This window comes from Notolabrus celidotus, chromosome 11 (assembly GCF_009762535.1).
Source record: "Notolabrus celidotus isolate fNotCel1 chromosome 11, fNotCel1.pri, whole genome shotgun sequence".
NCBI classification, from domain to species: Eukaryota; Metazoa; Chordata; class Actinopteri; order Labriformes; family Labridae; genus Notolabrus; species Notolabrus celidotus.
This window is the reverse complement of record NC_048282.1, coordinates 3,167,608-3,186,066: the sequence shown is the minus strand read 5'-3', so window position 1 is coordinate 3,186,066 and position 18,459 is coordinate 3,167,608.

Sequence of the window (18,459 nt, the reverse complement as noted above, 5' to 3'; positions counted from 1 at the left end):
TTGGATGATTGTCTATGAAGCCACAGTATTCAAATGAACGTTAAAGTTGGCATCAGAAAACTTCAATTGGTGAGATACTACAAACCCAACTCAAAAAGGTTGGGACCCTATGTAAAATTATAAAATGACAATCTCATGATGCACAACTCAAATAAAGAAAGATTTAATTGAAATTTGTGCAAAGACAAAAAAGCGGATGTTGAAAATTTAAATAATGTTCATTTTACATTTTTAAAAGTAGGGACGGGAGCATGAAGGATTTTAGCTGTGACAGTTCAGGGTCTTCCCTTGTCTTACTTTTCTTAAGTAGACACCCTGGCTCTAGAAAATGAAGCTAATGAAGAAGTGCTACAAACTACTGTTTGACTGACAGGCAGGAGCACTCCAGCTGTTAGTGAGGAGGCTGAAAGCCGACCTCAACTTCATCTCCTCACCTGCTATTAAGGCTGGTTTATACTTCTATGTCGCCCCTACACAGCAGGGGCTGACACGGTCATGAGCACCACATACTTGTGTGTTGATGTGTCCGTGTCACGCAGCAATTCTCCCCCGAAATGCTTGAGTGCAGTGTGGTCTCTCTGATAGCCGGTCGCCTGCTTCCGGCCCCGCTATGATCTCTGTTTACTTTTCCACAGAGGTAGTTATGTTAATCTACAGCTGATACATGTTGCTGTTTATCATACAGACATGATTACATGAAGAATAGAGAGGAGGAGATCAAATACACGGACGATGAGCAGGGATCCCGGAAGTGCTGGAAATGCTTGAAATACAATGCCGCTGAGCGGACCAATCACAGGGCTTGCAGTCCGCGTCGATTCTACGTGTAGTTACAATTTGGAGGAGGTGCACGTCCATCAGCTACGTGCGTAGGCCTCAGCGTAGGGTACACTGTCGATTCGTCGCTGTAGTATAAATCAGCCTTCGGGCTGACTGAAAATTACATTTAGAAAGATTTTCCAAAATGGCAACTTCCGACAGCAGCCTTTAAAACTCTGCTTCCAGAACCAACAGGTGATGTCACAGAGACTGCGTTAATGTTTTATACAGTCTATGATTTCATTGCATGGTGTATTGTATAGGTGTCCAGACAGCAGGTAGGCCAGTTTAGCACCTGGACTCTTCTACTACAGAGCCTAGTGTTGTGTAGAATGCGGTTTAGCATTGTCCTGCTGAAATAGGCAAGGTATTCCCTGAAAAGGGGATTATCTGGATGGCAGCATACATTGCTCCAAAACCTATAGTCTATATACTGTTTGGCATTTCAGATGTGTAAAGGACCTATGGCCTGGACATTTATGCATCCCCCATTCCACCACGCATGTGAGCATTTTAACTGTGCACTGAAACAAGCCGGATGTTTCCTATCTTGTTGAGAATGTTGAACTGTTTGCCCACAGTCTATCACAGAGTGATGAACCTCTTCTCATCTTTACTTCTGAGAGACTCAGCCTCCCTAGAATGCCCCTTTTATACCCCATTATGTGCATAATGGGAGACACTTTTTTATTTATTTATTTTTTGCAGCATCACACAACTTTTTCAGCATTTTGTTGTCCTTGTCCCAACTTTTTAAAAGTGCTTCTGGCATCAAATGTTGTCTTTGCATTATTATAGGGTTTAAATAATTAGCAAACTAACAATCAATCAATCAATCTTTATTTGTATAGCGCCAAATCACAACAAATGTTATCTCAAGACTCTTTTACAAACAGAACAGGTCTAGACCACTCTATGTTAAATTATGAACAGAGACCCAACACCAAGACAGGATAAGACTCAGTCTGACCCCACCTTAATCCACCATGAGCATTGCACCTCACAGTATTTAGCTAGTTACAGCAGAGAGGACAAACTTCCTTTAACAGGCAGAAACCTCGAGCAGAACCAGACTCATGTTAGACAGCCATCTGCTGAGACCGAACAAAATACATCTCCACATCTTAATGAAGTCTGGTATTAGTACCAAACTAAGGTACCTGATCAAAATATTAAAACCTCATCAGCCTTAGTGCCATGATGGATTTAACAATACACTTAATGATGTCTCTTAATACTTTATTTTCTTTCTGATGGGACGTGATTACTGGAAGCTATGCTGTTTGGTGGGAGATTTGTGGCCAGTTGCTGCACACTCGGATGTTGTTGTACCGCCAAAACAGGCAGTGGGGAAAGAAGTTTATTATTCTGTCCATGCCATCTAAGCCAAATCTCATTTTCTGGTCAAAATAAGTGAAAAATAAATGTTTCTTCAAGACATTTCTCATAATACACAGGCATGACAGGAGATTTAATTGTGTGTGTGCATGTGTGTGTGTGTGTGTGTGTGTGTGTGTGTGTGTGTGTGTGTGTGTGTGTGTGTGTGTGTGTGTGTGTGTGTGTGTGTGTGTGTGCGTGTGTGTGTGTGTGTGTGTGTGTTTCTCAGTCAGTTTGGATCCCTGCCTCTTTTTTTCCCCTCAGAGCTGGTGGAAGCTTGGAGCGTAGCCAGAGCAATATGTTGCCCCAAAATGCATATCCTCCTTTTCCAAATAAGATTTGAATTCACAAAAGAACGCTCCCCCCTCCTTCTCCTCCTCCTACCCGTCTGGGGTTGTCAGCATCCTCCCTCCAGCCCTGTGCACAGTCACCAGGATTTTTTTGTGTCGTATCTCTATTATTGCTCAGATGTCCTCACATGCCAGTCAGCCAGTCATTCAGTCAGCCAGTCATTCAGTCAGTCAGTCAGTCAGTCGGTCGGTCGGTGTGATTACTGTGAAATGTAGGTTATTGTGTTGGCTGGCTGTGTTAACAGGATTTGGAATGGGAGCGTGTCGGGTGAACGTGAGGATGTCTAGACAGGTTGTGACTAGGCAGCGTGTGAGACAGAGACACAGATATTACAGTTTCATCACAGTCATTCAGTGATCATAGTTCTGATGTAATGATACCTCTTCTCAAACAAGTAGGGGAAGCGTCCCTTTCTCCTTGCCACCCACTACACAGAGGTCAGAAGTCAGAATGACCCCTGCAGCTGTAATGGATTTAATGTGTGAAACAAGTGCTCTTCACTGGATGATGGAGCTTAAATTCCTTCAGCTGGATTGGGGTCTTTCTTCTTGCTGCTCTGGTAGTGAAATTGAAATAGTACATTGTTGCTTTGCTCGTCACTGGGTAATTAACTCTGCCAGGCTTTTACATTACTGTTTCAAATTTAGTGATTCAAGCAATTACCAGTAATTGAATTTCATTGTTATCATTGTCTCTGAGTGTGGAGCTCAGTTAAAAACTGCAGTGTACCTAATCCCTCCCAGCTGGAGAACAAAAGTTTATATTTTTGGACTTTTTGTGCTTAAACATGAGAAAAGCATGGGTGGTCATCAAGCGCCAACTTGCAATGTTGACTGATGAGCAAATGTGGAAGTGCAGAAAACAGCCGTTCCTCAACTGTCCATTTTTGGCTGTCCCAAAAGCCAAAGGGAATCCTATTATTCCACATTAAATACACATTTTTACAGCAGAATTAAACATGTTTACAGCCTGACACAAAAACATGGTGACGGTCTCTATACCTCATTTAATTATTTGTACTGTGCATGAATGAATAGTCTTACACCTCATAAGTTTTAATCATATTCAGGCCAATGCTGCATTCATGCGCTCGTTGGAGGGTCTGAGTTTTAAAGTTAGAAAGTAATTATTCAAACTTTGGTGTGTTCAAGTGCTTTTAATTAAAAAAGTCAGAATATTGTAATAATAGCAACAAACGGTATGGATGCCATTAAGGAGATAATAGAGTTAAGTTGCAATACATGACTTAACAAAAAATGTCTCACTATTAGCAAAACATTGTTTCCCCACCATGTTGATGAAGAATATGGCGGTATAAAATTCAGAGTTTTGAGTAGTTTTTCCATTTCCAACTCAGAAACAAATTTCTCTGGTGTGTCCGACACCACATGGATGCAGGATAGGAGTTCCACATACTTCTTAGAAGGGTGTGGCTAACTAGACTGATATGGGGTGCCTTTTGTGAAGTTGTGCACACTCAGCAGCAACAATTCTCCACTTTTAGCTCCAAAAACGTCATAAAAACGTAGCGTGAATTTTCAAAACTCGTTTTTTTTAATCACATTTAGATTATTATTTGTGATCTTCTTCACATTTCATTTTGTTGTGAAAAATATATTTAAGGTACAATCAATGTTAAATCCAAATGCTAAATATAAATCTAAATTTTAAATGTTGAATCTAACATTCATATTTACATTTAGCATTTGGATTTTTAACATTTAACATTTATATTTGTATTTATCATTTATTTTTTTACATTAAACATTTATATTCATATTTAACATTTATATTCATAATTTAACATTTATATTTGTATTTAACATTTGTATTTATATTTAACATTTATATTTACATTTAGCATTTGGATTTAACAGTGATTGTAACCTAAATATATATTTCACAACAAAATGAAATAGGAAGATCACAAATATTGCTCTAAATGTGATTAAAAAAAAAGTGACTTTTAAAAATTCACACTATGTTTTTGTGACGTTTTGGAGCTAAGAACTGGAAAATTGTTGCTGTTATTTTCAGTGTGCACAACTTTACAAACGGCGCCCCATAGACTCACCATCCGGAGCATTTACCTGTTTGCCAAGCAGCATGGCTACGGCCTCAACTCCACCTCCGTGCTGGTTTCTAGATGAGCCAGCAGTGAGTCAGAGTCAGTATTTTCTAATGTGGCAGACACCATCTTTGGGCTCCATAATCCCTCTCCAGAAACCAATAGATGACATCACTAAAACTCTATCCACGCTTCATCTTTGGTTAATCATACATTGTTTGTTTTCTCTTGGAAGGTAACTTGGTGAATTTGGCAAATGTAGGGATTATAACGTTGAAGTTCTGCACAAATGATTCAATAATTTCCCTCGCCAACACAAAAAGACTGAAGCACACACAGCAGAGGGGACTAACAAGAGGCAGAAAGGATTACACAGCATATTTCCCTACCAAAATATTCCCAATCCAAATAAAGGGATATAAAACTACTTCAATCCATGTATGCCCTTGAAAGTCTTTGAGTTATTAATAGCCCTGTGTCTATCTGGAAGAGTAATATCCAGACAGCAAATCCACATGAGGAAAACACCAGAATGAAGTAATTCTGATTTCTATGCCGGAAAATTGATGGTTAATTAAACTGAATGGAAATTAATGATAATGTGAAAATGAGAAAAAAATGAGAGCTTGGGCTTTAATTTGGAAACTTGTTGAGGTATAAACAGAATCTTACCACCCTCAAAGTTCATCAACCTTTATTTGAAGAATATATTTCGATGTTGAGGGCTGTGTTTAGAGAGTGGTTGTTGTTAGAATTGATGTAAGCTGATAAAATATTAATCAATCTCAAGGCCCAAATAAAGAAAAGTTTTCTGGCAAAGAAACTGAAAATCTCTGAAAATGGAGCCAACAGCACAGACGGATAGAATACATGTCCAGGAAACACACACACATCTATCAACAAATAACAGTTACAACCTGCAGCTCTCAAAGGTTTGTTCTGTTTGGCATTTTGACATAGGAGCTGAAGATTACAACACAGGCCTTGAGACCTTGAAGAATCCCAAGAGCATCCTTGAAAACACTTGAATTATAAACAAGGCTGCTCGTCAAATCTGATGTAAAGCTACTGTAAGGATTTTTTGGTTTGTGTTGATCTTGAAGGTTCCTGTGGGTTACTAAAGGTGCATTTCAACCTACCCTGAACTAAAAGGTTCCTGGGCCCCCATTGTTGTATGCGTTTCGTGGGCTGAAGTCCTGGGCAGATTGTGCAAATCAGGCTAGTGGTGTATGGAGAAAAAAAAAGTAAAAGCACTACACCACCAGACCAGTAGAGGGCAGTTAAACAAAGAGGAATGCCATTCATCACAGATGACACCATAGAAGCAGACGGACAGGCAGGTATCATTATGAGCAACACAACAGTTAGCCTGTTAGCATGAAGAGACTCAGCTGGCTCTGTTTTAGATGGTGCTGTATTTCATCACAGATGGATTCACTGAATCAACACGTGAGAGGAGATAAGCGCGAGTAGCAAAGACGTTTCAACACGCCTTTAAAATCCTTTTGAACTCAAAAAGCCGTGGCAGAGATCAGCCGGTGTTTTGGTTTAAACAGCGACCCTGTTAACTGGAGACCTTCAGCCGGATGCATCCCTCATAAACGTCTTTAGACGATCATTAAATATCTGATGAGGATATTTTGAAATCTTAATAAAAACTAAACTAGTTTGCATTCCCGGGAACTCCCTCTGTGTTTCAACAGCTGTGTAAACTCCACAAACACTGACACGTTCAGCTGAAGGTCTCCACTTTACAGGGTCACTTTTAAAACCGTAACACCGGGAGAGACGCATTCACGGTGGGCTGTGAGAAGACTACTGTTACAAGCTGCTAAATCAAGAGAATCACAGCTTCTTCTTTTGAAAAGTACACACACATACAAAAAAGATAGAACAAATAAAAACTAATGAAAGAAAGAGAAATCAAGTAAACGCACATAGTTCCGGGGTGAAGTTCCTGCTGTTGAAAAACGCCTTCAATCTTGTTCTTTTTGTGTTACATTACTAAAAAAAAAGTCCTCATGCTGCCTTTTAACTGTCAAACATATCAATCACTAATCTAAGTAGAGGCACTCCGGCCTTTTTACAGTCAACCTCTTCATCTGACACTGACTGGATGCCAGATTAAAAGGCATGAAAATAATAATATAGCAATGCTCAATCTTGCTTTTGTTTGTCTTATTTTTGATTCCTTTTTGTCCTGTGGAGGCATCAGTATTCTTTTTTAGTCTCTTCCATAATCATGTAAAAACTCCCCGCAGGAGCTTTAAATCGGACATAAATCAGCAGGAGCTGATCCCTGCTTGTTTCTGATGCTCTAATTAAGTCAACAAAATGATTGAGTATTCCCCCTTGGATGAGCGCAGTAATAAATGTTCCTGCTTTTATTGAATTTCTCACTTAATCTTGACAGGATTTTTGACTCGAGATGTAACTGTTACATGTCCTCCCTTATTTTTATGCTGAGCAAGTGGTCAGATTAATTAGGCTGAGTACACGTGTAATAGAGGGAGTGTTGAGTGATGGCGAGGAGGGACTGCTGTGCCACTTAAAGCTGTTTATAATGGATCGCAGAGACTGGATGGACCATAAACACTAAACGATACTGACTGACAGGCAGTTACTACAGTACGCTGTGGGGCTCTGACATCAGAGGGAGAGAGATGGGGCATGATGGGAGAAGAGTGTTAAAGTGGGGAGAGAGACGCAGGGGAGAGAAAAGGGGGAGAGGAGAAGGAGGGTAAGACAGTGAAGCTGCTGCTGCATATGGAGCTGGAAATAAATTATTTGTTGCTGCAGAGGGAACTGACACACTGGGACACTATCTCACCCCCTTCCCCCCAACCCCCCCATCACTTACTTTGGAGTCCCTCTCTCTCTTATTCTCCTCTATCCCTCTTTCCAGACCCAACTGGGTCAAGGCAGATGTCTGTCTAACATGAGTCTGGTTCTGCTCAAGGTTTCTGCCTGTAAAAGTTTGTCCTCTCCGCTGTAACTAGCTAAATACTGTGAGGTGCAATGCTCATGGTGGATTAAGGTGGGGTCAGACTGAGTCTTATCCTGTCTTGGTGTTGGGTCTCTGTTCATAATTTAACATAGAGTGGTCTAGACCTGCTCTGTTTGTAAAAGAGTCTTGAGATAACGTTTGTTGTGATTTGGCGCTATACAAATAAAGATTGATTGATTGATATGTAAGAAAGTCAAAATATGAATAGAAGAAGGAATAAAATAATATATAAGTAGGAATAAAATAAAATACATTTTATTTTAGAACATCTATATTCCTGAAAGTGCTTTAAAAACTAACAATGATTAAACCTGTAAGGGAGGTTCATTAAACTAATCAAAAGGAACAAGTCTATCATTCCTCTGATTACTCAGCACACATTTCCTAGAAAATTATTGTGAAAGTGCAAATAAGTCCCCCACACCCTCTCATGATTAGTTTGCTCTTTGTGTTTGTTTTCTGCATAATGAAAAGACGTCTTAACCTTTTAGTCGCTCAGCCCTCGAGTGCACGGCAAACACTCCTGAAAATGTCACCAGGTCCTGATGGGAGAATTTGCTGGGTCAACTATTCCAAAGCCTCAGGTCCTGCTCACGCACATCCAGAGAAATGAAAGGGAGGAAAAGTTGAAATGAGATGGAAATAGAATAAGTTGTTTGAAAAAGAGAGGTCAAAGGGTTAAATTTACATTATTACCACAGATATGAAGACATAAACATGCATGGCATTCTTAGCTAAATGTCAGATCCATAACTGCTTTGTTATATTTAGACACTAATGAATTGATGATAGATTCAGTAAAGATGTGAAAGTTTATTCTCTTAGTTTGCTAATATAGTTGTACATAGAGTGAAAACATGTAAGACACTGAAAACAGTAATACTCAACTGATTATTACTTGTTATTTAAAGGTGACATATCATGCAAAATGGACTTTTAATGGTTCTCTACCTGAAATATGTGTCCCTGGCATGTCTACAAACCCCCCGAGAATGAAAAAAATCCATTCTGCCCCTGTTCTGATTTCTCCACCTTTCTGTAAATGTGTGTGAAACGAGCCGTTTCAGACTTCCGTGTTTTTGTTACGTAACAACAATATCCGGTCTGTCACGGAGTCAGAGCTCGGAGCTTGTTCAGCCCATAGACTGTATAAAATAATACTGAATCCCACCTCCGTTTTTCATTACCTCCACACACGTGCTAACAAGGAGCTTAGGAAGGAGGCATGCTAGTTGTAGGCTGTCTTAATAAACACAAAGGTCAGTTTTACTCCCCACGTCTGCAGATTTGAAGATCTAGTGGATGATTTTTATTTATCATGGAAAAATGCTAGCGCTAGTTAGCATAGCCACATAGGTACATGTTCATAGCTGTAGCTGTGGCTGTGTACCAAGACACACGTCGACATACTGACAAATAAAACAAAAAGAAACACTAAATCTGTGACCAATCCTTCAGAAAGGTCCCGCTGCCTTTCTGGTAGAGGTCGGTTTTACTCCCCACGTCTGCAGATTTGAAGATCTAGTGGATGATTTTTATTTATCATGGATAAGTGCTAGCGCTAGTTAGCATAGCCACATAGCTACATGTTCGTAGCTGTGTACCAAGACACACGTCTACATACTGATAAATAAAACAACAAGAAACACAGAATCTGTGACCAATCCTTCAGAAAGGTCCTGCTACAGGCGCCTCTCCGTCAGGATCAGATTCTGGATCAGATTCAGAGGGTTGAAGGAACGTGATCTCTGAGCAGCCGTGTATATTCAGCCAACATGTAAACATTAGATCAACGTGCTGGAGAGCCGAGGCACATCCACTTCCTGAGGGGGCGTGGTCAGAGAGAAAACAGAGTGTTCTGAGGAGGACTGAAGAAGAGGGTTTTTCAGGCAGACCAAAATCTGATTTCAAAGTGTTTTTTTGAGCATAAACTTTAAAGACATGTTTTGGGGACCTCTTAGACCAATATATATTGATGAAAAAAAGCGTGATATGTCACCTTTAACCGAGTCTTATTCCATCTTAATTTATTTATTATCTAGTTCAAATTTAAGTCAATTTTAAGTATATACTGTCTGACTTTAAATTATTAGAGACAAATATATTATTTATTCAGTTAATTTTTATTTTATTTTTTGTGGATTATTTCATTTTTTTATCAAGTTACTATATTAATTATTAATATTAAATTGATTTCATCATATTATGCTTTTTACAGATTAACACTCTGAATTATACTATTTATTCTTTTTTATTTTGCTATATTTACTTTTAGTGCATTATCTTAGTTTCTTCTGCTGGTTTAGTCTTTTAATGTTTATTTCTTTGTAATTTCATTTATTTTGGTGAGTTTAATTTCCTGTGTTGAGTTTTAACATCTTATGTTTCCTCCAGTGTTTCCTCATTAAGATATCATGAGAGCGTTTCCTCAGTTCGTTCAGCAACTTGGTAAATGGTAAATGGACTTAAAGCGCTTTTACACACTACTTGTCGCATTCACCCATTCATACCCATTCACTCACTGATGGTAGAGGCTGCTTAATGATTATTATTATGATTATTTGCATATTCATGTTCTTAACATTTCATGTGGATTGTAGGCTGGGGTTGGGATTGGGATTGGGGGATGGGGGAAGTCTGATTGATTGATTGACATTCACCGGACGATGACCCATTCGATGTCTGAAAGTTGTAATAATTCAATAATTTTGTGTTATGGAGAAAGTATGCAGGTTTGCCTTCAGTTTAATTGATGCTGCTATTTTTTGCACATACTGTAAACACTCTTTCTTTAGTTTAAATTACCACCCCAGCAAACTGTGAGTACTTAAGGGGAGCTACAATTTGTGCAAAAAGTGGCACAAAGTATTGAGTGAACCATAAAATAATTATGTGTTTATGTGCAATCTTTAAAACTTCTAGTGTCACTTTTCTTCTGGCATCCTAGGCCCTAATATTTATTTGACCCTGGAGAAGTGAAGTCCCTGACTCTGTAATCCTGAACAAGCCATGCCATGTGTTCTTTAACTAGGTAGCATAAATCTAGACAGTAGATTCAATTGGTCTTCTCCTGTGTGTCAGGTTCACTCAGCGACTTCACTCTCTGCATAAATTGAGACTGCTTAGTGTGAGCACAAATGTCATGTTTACCTTCTGCAAAGCAACACTGGGGAAGTCTGAAGAAATAGAGAGGCGGCCTGATGGCTTCAGGTGACACTTCACTTAAAAACTGAGAACTTGTGCGCCGGTTTGGTTCAGCGTGCCCCGTGGCATGTATAGAGGCTATCGTCCATAAAGCAGGAGGCCAGGGTTCAATTCCAGCCTGCAGGCTTTTGCTGCACATCACTCTCTCAGCCCTGTTTCCTGCTCTGTCCACGGTCCTTTCCTCTTAAATCAAGGAATGAAAGCACAAAAACAACTTTCAAAAAAGGGATAACTATGGAAGTGGTTTGAAGGAGGGATTCAGTTATCTTCAGGCCATTGAGAAAAGGGGTTGTACAATCTGAAGGGCCCTCACACATTCTGTTCCCTTTATAAAAGCCTGTATTAAGTAGATGTTTAAGAGTTTAAGCTCTTGTTCCTTTCTACCTCGATCACACTGTGGAACAAACAACCAGCTCAATCTGACCCTGCAGAACCAGCACCATGTGCACCAAAGTACAGGATGCAAAGATCACGACAATCTAGTTTATTTTTAAGACTTTTTATCTTTTTATGTTCTCATTGTGTTTACATTGTTATGCCTTTTATGGATCTTATTTGTGTTGCTATTTGTATCTTTTATGTTTGATATTCTGTATCTATCAAGCAAACATGATCTGTTAGTGGTTGCCTTAGTTGGTTAGTTTTGTTGTTGCTGTGTTTGTTTTAATGCTAAATAGTAAGCAATAAGCTGTATGTGCCACGTGTGATGAAAAGGAAGGAGGAGGAATCACGTGTAAACAACGTAAGATATTCATTTCACAAAATCATGAGGGGAAAACAAAGAGGCTGAAAAAATCCACAAGGTCCAACTGAGGAAAATAACACAAAGGTCCAAAAAGAGCAAGATCCACACATGAAACACGGGGGGAAAGATACTGGAGTAAGCACTGGGAAGACTCAACCAACTGATACAGAGGAGGAGGAAACACATGGCCAGCTACATACTGCCTAGAAATGTAGTATGCAGTATGTACTACATACTGTGTTTGAAGGTAATCTGTAGTCTGTCTGTTCTGTTGGATCTGGTCTGCAGGATGCTGGGTCAGGCGTCGCTGGATTTCCAGTTATGGAATGAGGAAGTAAACAACGACCAAGCTGATAGAGAAACTGCTTCTTTATCATCACTTATGATTTAAAGAGTTAAGAAGTGGTTTATATGGAAGTTGATCATTTTCACAGCACCTAAAAACTGAGTGCCCCCGTCAAATACGAAAAAATAAGAAGCAGAACGTTAGCACTGTGCATGATGGGAAACAGTACGTGAGGGAGACTGGTCCGCTGCAGACTGAGACGTGTTCCTTAATCAGTACGACATCCTGTAGTTTTGGCATACTGCAGATTTTGCTCTTGTTCACATACTACATACTGCTAGCATAGTAGGCGGTTGTATCACAGCCAAAACTGCACCTTAAAACTGAGCGCCCCCGTCAAATACGGAAAAAGAAGAAGCGTAACATTAGCACTGTGCATGGTGGGAAACAGTACGTGAGGTAGACTGGTCCGCTGCATACTGAGACGTGTTCCTTAATCAGTACGACATCCTGTAGTTTTGGCATACTGCAGAATTTGCTCGTGTTCACATACTACATACTGCTAGCATAGTAGGCGGTTGTATCACAGCCAAAGACTGGGACACAAGACACAGGTGAAACTTATGAAGTGCAATCAAACTGGAGGGAAACTCACAAGGGCAGGAGGTAAAAGGAAACCAGACACACAGGAAGCAAAAATTACAAAATAGAAAAGGAAACACAAGAGGCTAGAGAAACATGGATGACAATATACAAAAAAGGAATACATCGGGGCGCTGGTGGCCTAGCGGTCTAAGTGTCCCACATACAGTGGCCACAGTCCTTGCCGAGGAGGTCACCGGCTTGACTCCCGGCCGCAACCATTCCCAGCATGTCTTCCCCCTCTCTCTACTCCCCACATTTCCTGTCTCTCTTCAGCTGTCCAATCAAATAAAGGCAAAAAGGCCCCAAAAGATAACTTTAAACAGAATACATTACACAAGACATGGCACACAAGGCAAGGAGGACAAATAACACAGGATGAACAATAAAGAAACAAAACTTAACAAAAGCAACCTATGGCAGTATGTTTCTTATGCACTATCCAAATTTCCCCTCGGGTACAAGACAGTATACAACAATGGTATAACAATAAAAATAAATATATCAACAACAACAACAACAACAACAACAACAACAATAATTTGAATTATTACTATTATTATTGTTATTATTATTATTATTATTATTATTATTATTATTATATTAATAGTTAAAGTTATACAAATAATATTAAAACAATTATATAAAACATAGAAGATAATAATAATAATAATAATAATAAGAATAATAAGAATAATAAGAATAAGAATAAGAATAATAATAATAATAATAATAATAATAATAATAATAAGAAGAAGAAGAAGAAGAAGAAGAAGAATAATACATGTATTTTTACAGCTTTTTTCAAAAACCCAAATCAACTGAACAAAATAAAATATATAACAACAGGGGGGAAGTTATATTTCTAATATTCAATCCAATATAATCTAAAAAGAAAAAAACTCAAGAAAAAACATGTAAACCCAGTGACAATAGAATTCCCCTCATGCAGAGAATGAGAAACAATTTAATAAGCTTATTAATAAAGGCAGGCAAGGACAGGATGGACAGAAGATTTTAAAAAAGTATTAATTTGTATCATAAAGAAATTGAAATCAACTTTGTCTTGAATTCTTGGAAAATTGTGTTCAATAACTTTTGGTGGCTAAATTCTTTAAAAAGGGTGGCAATTTGGTTTTGCTATGTATGTTCTTCATGAAAATTCAATGAGATAAGTTATGTGTGCACCAACAGCATATGTGTGACTTCTGGTATGAACTGGTGTTACTGTATGCATGCAAGACCGAAGCACACAAATGTTTTTCTTTTGCTAAAAGAGTTCATAAAAAAGAAAAGAAAGACAGTAAAGATTTGCAAAAGCATCTCTTTTGGGAGTTCCACCCTGAGAGTGAACACAGACAGAAAGCAAAAGCTCACAAATACACACAAGTTACAAGATGAAAGTGTGACATGGAGGTGTGCAGAGCAGGGGAAGAGAGAGGAATTACTGCAAGAGGTGAGGCACGGAGGCCAACTGCAAGCGTCCGAAACGAATGCTTTAATAACAAACACTGATCGACGGCAGCCAACGCCTCAGCAACACTTAACCCATCCCATTCAGATCTGTGTAATTCAATTAGCCAATTTAATTATCTAATTCTAAGCCGTCATACTCCCATTCACAGAGTGGAGCCTTGGCAGGTGTGTATAGACGTGATTTAATATAAACACAAGCCTTGACTCGTGAGCAAAGCATCGAAGGTTAGGGCCTGTTTCACAGCACCGCTGACCTCGTAAAGTCAGAACGACGATGGATGAAGCAATGTCAGCCAGTCTCATGCAAAGAGCAAAACACACTTTTCAGGGGCAAAAATCATACTAGATAAAACAAACACACACACACACACACACACACACACACACACACACACACACACACACACACACACACACACACACAGTCTTTAGACGTTTTTCATAAACACAAACAGGGCTGGTTCTAGCCTAACCCATTAGATTATTTTTTGTGTTGAAAGCTATTTTCTGTATTTTGGTGTGTTAACCACCAATTTTTAATGAAATTTCTTTGTTATACTCAAATGTATTAAATGGTTTTGAGGCAGGGTTATTTGGGAGTTGTGAAGCACCATTTTCCAAATAGAGCAAATTTACCCAAAAATAAAAGACCTTCATCCAGAAGGATGAAGGTTCAACATATTAAATCACTTTTTTCATTGAATGAATTCTGAGATAAAAGAAAACCAAATGAAGTGAGACTTTAAAGGTGACATATCATGCAAAATGGACTTTTTAATGGTTCTCTACCTGAAATATGTTTCCCTGACATGTCTACAAACCCCCCGAGAATGAAAAAAATCCATTCTGCCCCTGTTCTGATTTCTCCACCTTTCTGTAAATGTGTGTGAAACGAGCCGTTTCAGACTTCCGTGTTTTTGTTACGTAACAACAATATCCGGTCTGTCACGGAGTCAGAGCTCGGAGCTTGTTCAGCCCATAGACTGTATAAAATAATACTGAATCCCTCCTCCTCTGTTTTTTATTCCCTGCACAAATGTGTGCTAACAAGGAGCTTAGGAGGGAGGCATGCAAGTTGTAGGCTGTCTTAATAAACACAAAGGTCGGTTTTACTCCCCACGTCTGCAGATTTGAAGATCTAGTGGATGATTTTTATTTACCATGGATAAGTGCTAGCGCTAGTTAGCATAGCTACATGTCGTAGCTGTAGCTGTGTACCAAGACACACATCTACATACTGACAAATAAAACAACAAGAAACACTAAATCTGTGACCAATCCTTCAGAAAAGGTCCTGCTGCCTTTCTGGCAGTGGTCGGTTTTAATCCCCACGTCTGCAGATTTGAAGATCTAGTGGATGATTTTTATTTATCATGGATAAGTGCTAGCGCTAATTAGCATAGCCACATAGCTACATGTTCATAGCTGTAGCTGTAGCTGTGTATCAAGACACACGTCTACATACTGATAAATAAAACAACAAGAAACACTAAATCTGTGACCAATGGTTCAGAAAGGTCCTGCTGCAGGCACCTCTCCATCAGGATCAGATTCTGGATCAGATTCAGAGGGTTGAAGTAACGTGATCTCTGTGCAGCCGTTTATATTCAGCCAACATGTAAACATTAGATCAACGTGCTGGAGAGACGAGGGCACATCCACTTCCTGAGGGGGCGTGGTCAGAGAGAAAACAGAGTGTTCTGAGGAGGACTGAAGAAGAGGGTTTTTCAGGCAGACCAAAATCTGATTTCAAAGTGTTTTTTTGAGCATAAACTTTAAAGACATGTTTTGGGGACCTCTTAGACCAATATATATTGATGAAAAAAGTGTGATATGTCACCTTTAATATAAATGCCAACATTCTCAAATGGTAGAAGGTGGTCTAATTCTCACTGACAATAAATAAAGTAATCATCAATTACTCAAGCCTCTGTCAAACCTTTACAGAACCCTACAGTAGGCTGAAGTACATGCAGGTTAAATCTGTGGTAGTTGTTGAATCTGTCTAAGATTCTTGTTTTATTCTGCATGCTTCATGTCTGACAAAAGTATGCATTTAAAACACAATTTTAACCCAATTTAAAATCATTTGAACTCAAATTCCTCTTTTTAAAACACAAGGTAGACTTTGTCTGTTTTAGAAACTGCCTGCTTCATACTACCTACAAATGACGTACTGCAGTATGTCTGATCTGTTGGATCTGGTGTAAGGGCCAAGTTACGTTCATGCATGTTAAAAGTAAATAAATAATCCGTATCATTTTTGGTTGAAAGTTGAGCTTTGTTTGGGGATTTTGTTGTATTAGTTAAAGGGATATTTCTTCTTTTTTTCTAAGTAGGGTCGTATCAGTTACAGTACACTATTGCTCCTGTTAGCCACAATGTGTGCCGGTAAGCTCTTCCCCTTTAATGAGAAAATTCCCAGAGGACCGGCCGGCATGCTAGGCTATTCTCTCTGCAGACGGGGCCTCCTATTTCACCTAATTTCACCAAAGTTGAGAAAACATGGTCCAAGAACTCATCACGGTGCAAATGCATGCACCAGTAGAAAAAAATGGAGCTATTCAGTTTGCCGTCAGAAACCCTCTTTGTTTTGGCACTATTTTCTTACGCATCTCCCAGACCGGTGTTCTTCCGCTGCATGAGCACGGATACACACCGATCAGCTGTTTGGATCAACAAGCACGTAGCAGGATCAAGTCGCGGTATCGGTCTTCAGAGTGAATTAAACTCATTTTTCTGCAAATTTAAAAGATGGTACATACCTGTCTTTATCCCGGCTGTTCAAACAAGCAAACCTCCTGTAAGGCAGGGAACTCTGGATTATGAGTGATGCAGACTGGAGCCGTATGTGAGCCGCTGGTATCCTCTGATTCAGAAAGGTCCTGAAGTTGTCACTAAGTCCCTCTCCTGACAGCAGAAGCTCTCTGGGTTCATTGGCATGGGCTCACAGTTTACACACCGGAACCACCAGGTAACGTGGGATCTCTCCTGCTCACTCGTTAGCACAGAACTTTCTCCCCTCTCTTCTTCGTTGGTATGTTGGGTCTGCATCTGCAGTTCTTCCTCGGTAAACTCTGGTTCATAGAGAAATCCTCTTGTGTCCACAGTAAACGGCATGTCATCGCCGCTGTCAGAATCACTCATTTTTGGAGTTTGTAGTTTTTGTTCACTCTAAAAGTCTCTGCTAAAAATGCTACATGCTTGTTGATCCAAACAGCTGATCGGTGTGTATCCATGCTCATGCAGTGGAAGAACACCAGACTGCGAGGTCTGAAAATAGTGCCAAAACAAAGAGGGTTTCTGACGGCAAACTGAATTTTTTTCTACTGGTCCATGCATTTGCACCGTGATGAGTTCCTGGACCATATTTTCTCAACTGTAGCAAAATTACGTGAAATAGGAGGCCCCGTCCACAGAGAGAATAGCCTAGCTTACCGGCCGGTCCTCTGGGAATTTTCTCATTTAAGGGGAAGAGCTTACGGACACGCATTGTGGCTAGCAGGAGCAATAGTGTACTGTAACTCATACGACCCCACTTCAAAAAAACTGAAATATCCCTTTAAGTTCTCAAATGTGTTAAAAGTCAGCTAAAGGTAATTTGATTCAATTCATGTGGATTTTCCGTACAGCTAAAAACAGTATGGTATTGCTGCTTCAGCAGTGAGTTAGGTTACTGTCACTTTAAGAGAGAGAGGGAGCTCTTTAGTGTAGGGTGAGACCATAGACTGTATAAAATATGGACGTAGTATCTGTGACGTCACCCATCTGTTCCTGAGAGCTGTTTTGAAGCCAATCGATGGCGGCAGCCATATATGAAATGCGGAACTCAACCAGGCAGAGTGTGAGGTAAAGGGGCGGAGTTTAAGCCTCTTAGCCAACAGCTATGTGTTCCCAACCGGGAGTCCCGTCAGTCATGTCCTTATTTGGGCAAAAACTCGTAATCTTAATATCTTCTGAACATTGCGTTAGAAAAAATTTCACCCCCTGTACAGTGTGTGCCAATAGAGAGATTAGCTACATAGACCCAAGCTGTTTTTTGAACCAGGCTGTAAACATGTTTATTAATGCTGCAAAGATCGTCTTTTTCCCATTCATGTCTATGTGGTTTCCGGTGTTTCTGCAGCCAGCCTCAAATGGATTCTCAATGAATTGCAGTTTATAACACTTCTGCATGGGCTTCATAGTTTGAGACCGGAGGTTGCCACTTGGGTGAGACTGAGGAAGACAGTTGAGGATCAGTTAAGGACCAAGCCACATGGTTTCTTTACAGTACTGTAGTATAGTTCATTGTTTAGGAAAACTTGACTTTGAATCATCCAGTAAGATTGTTTAACAAAACTGTGGAATAAAGGAATTTGTTCATCAGTTTTACTTTGGAGTCCAGTGGGAGTTTTTTTCCTCTTCAAGTGAACATAGACGAGTAAATCCAAGGCCTTTTGATCTTCAACCCACCACATCTGGTCTGCAGGATGCTGGGTCAG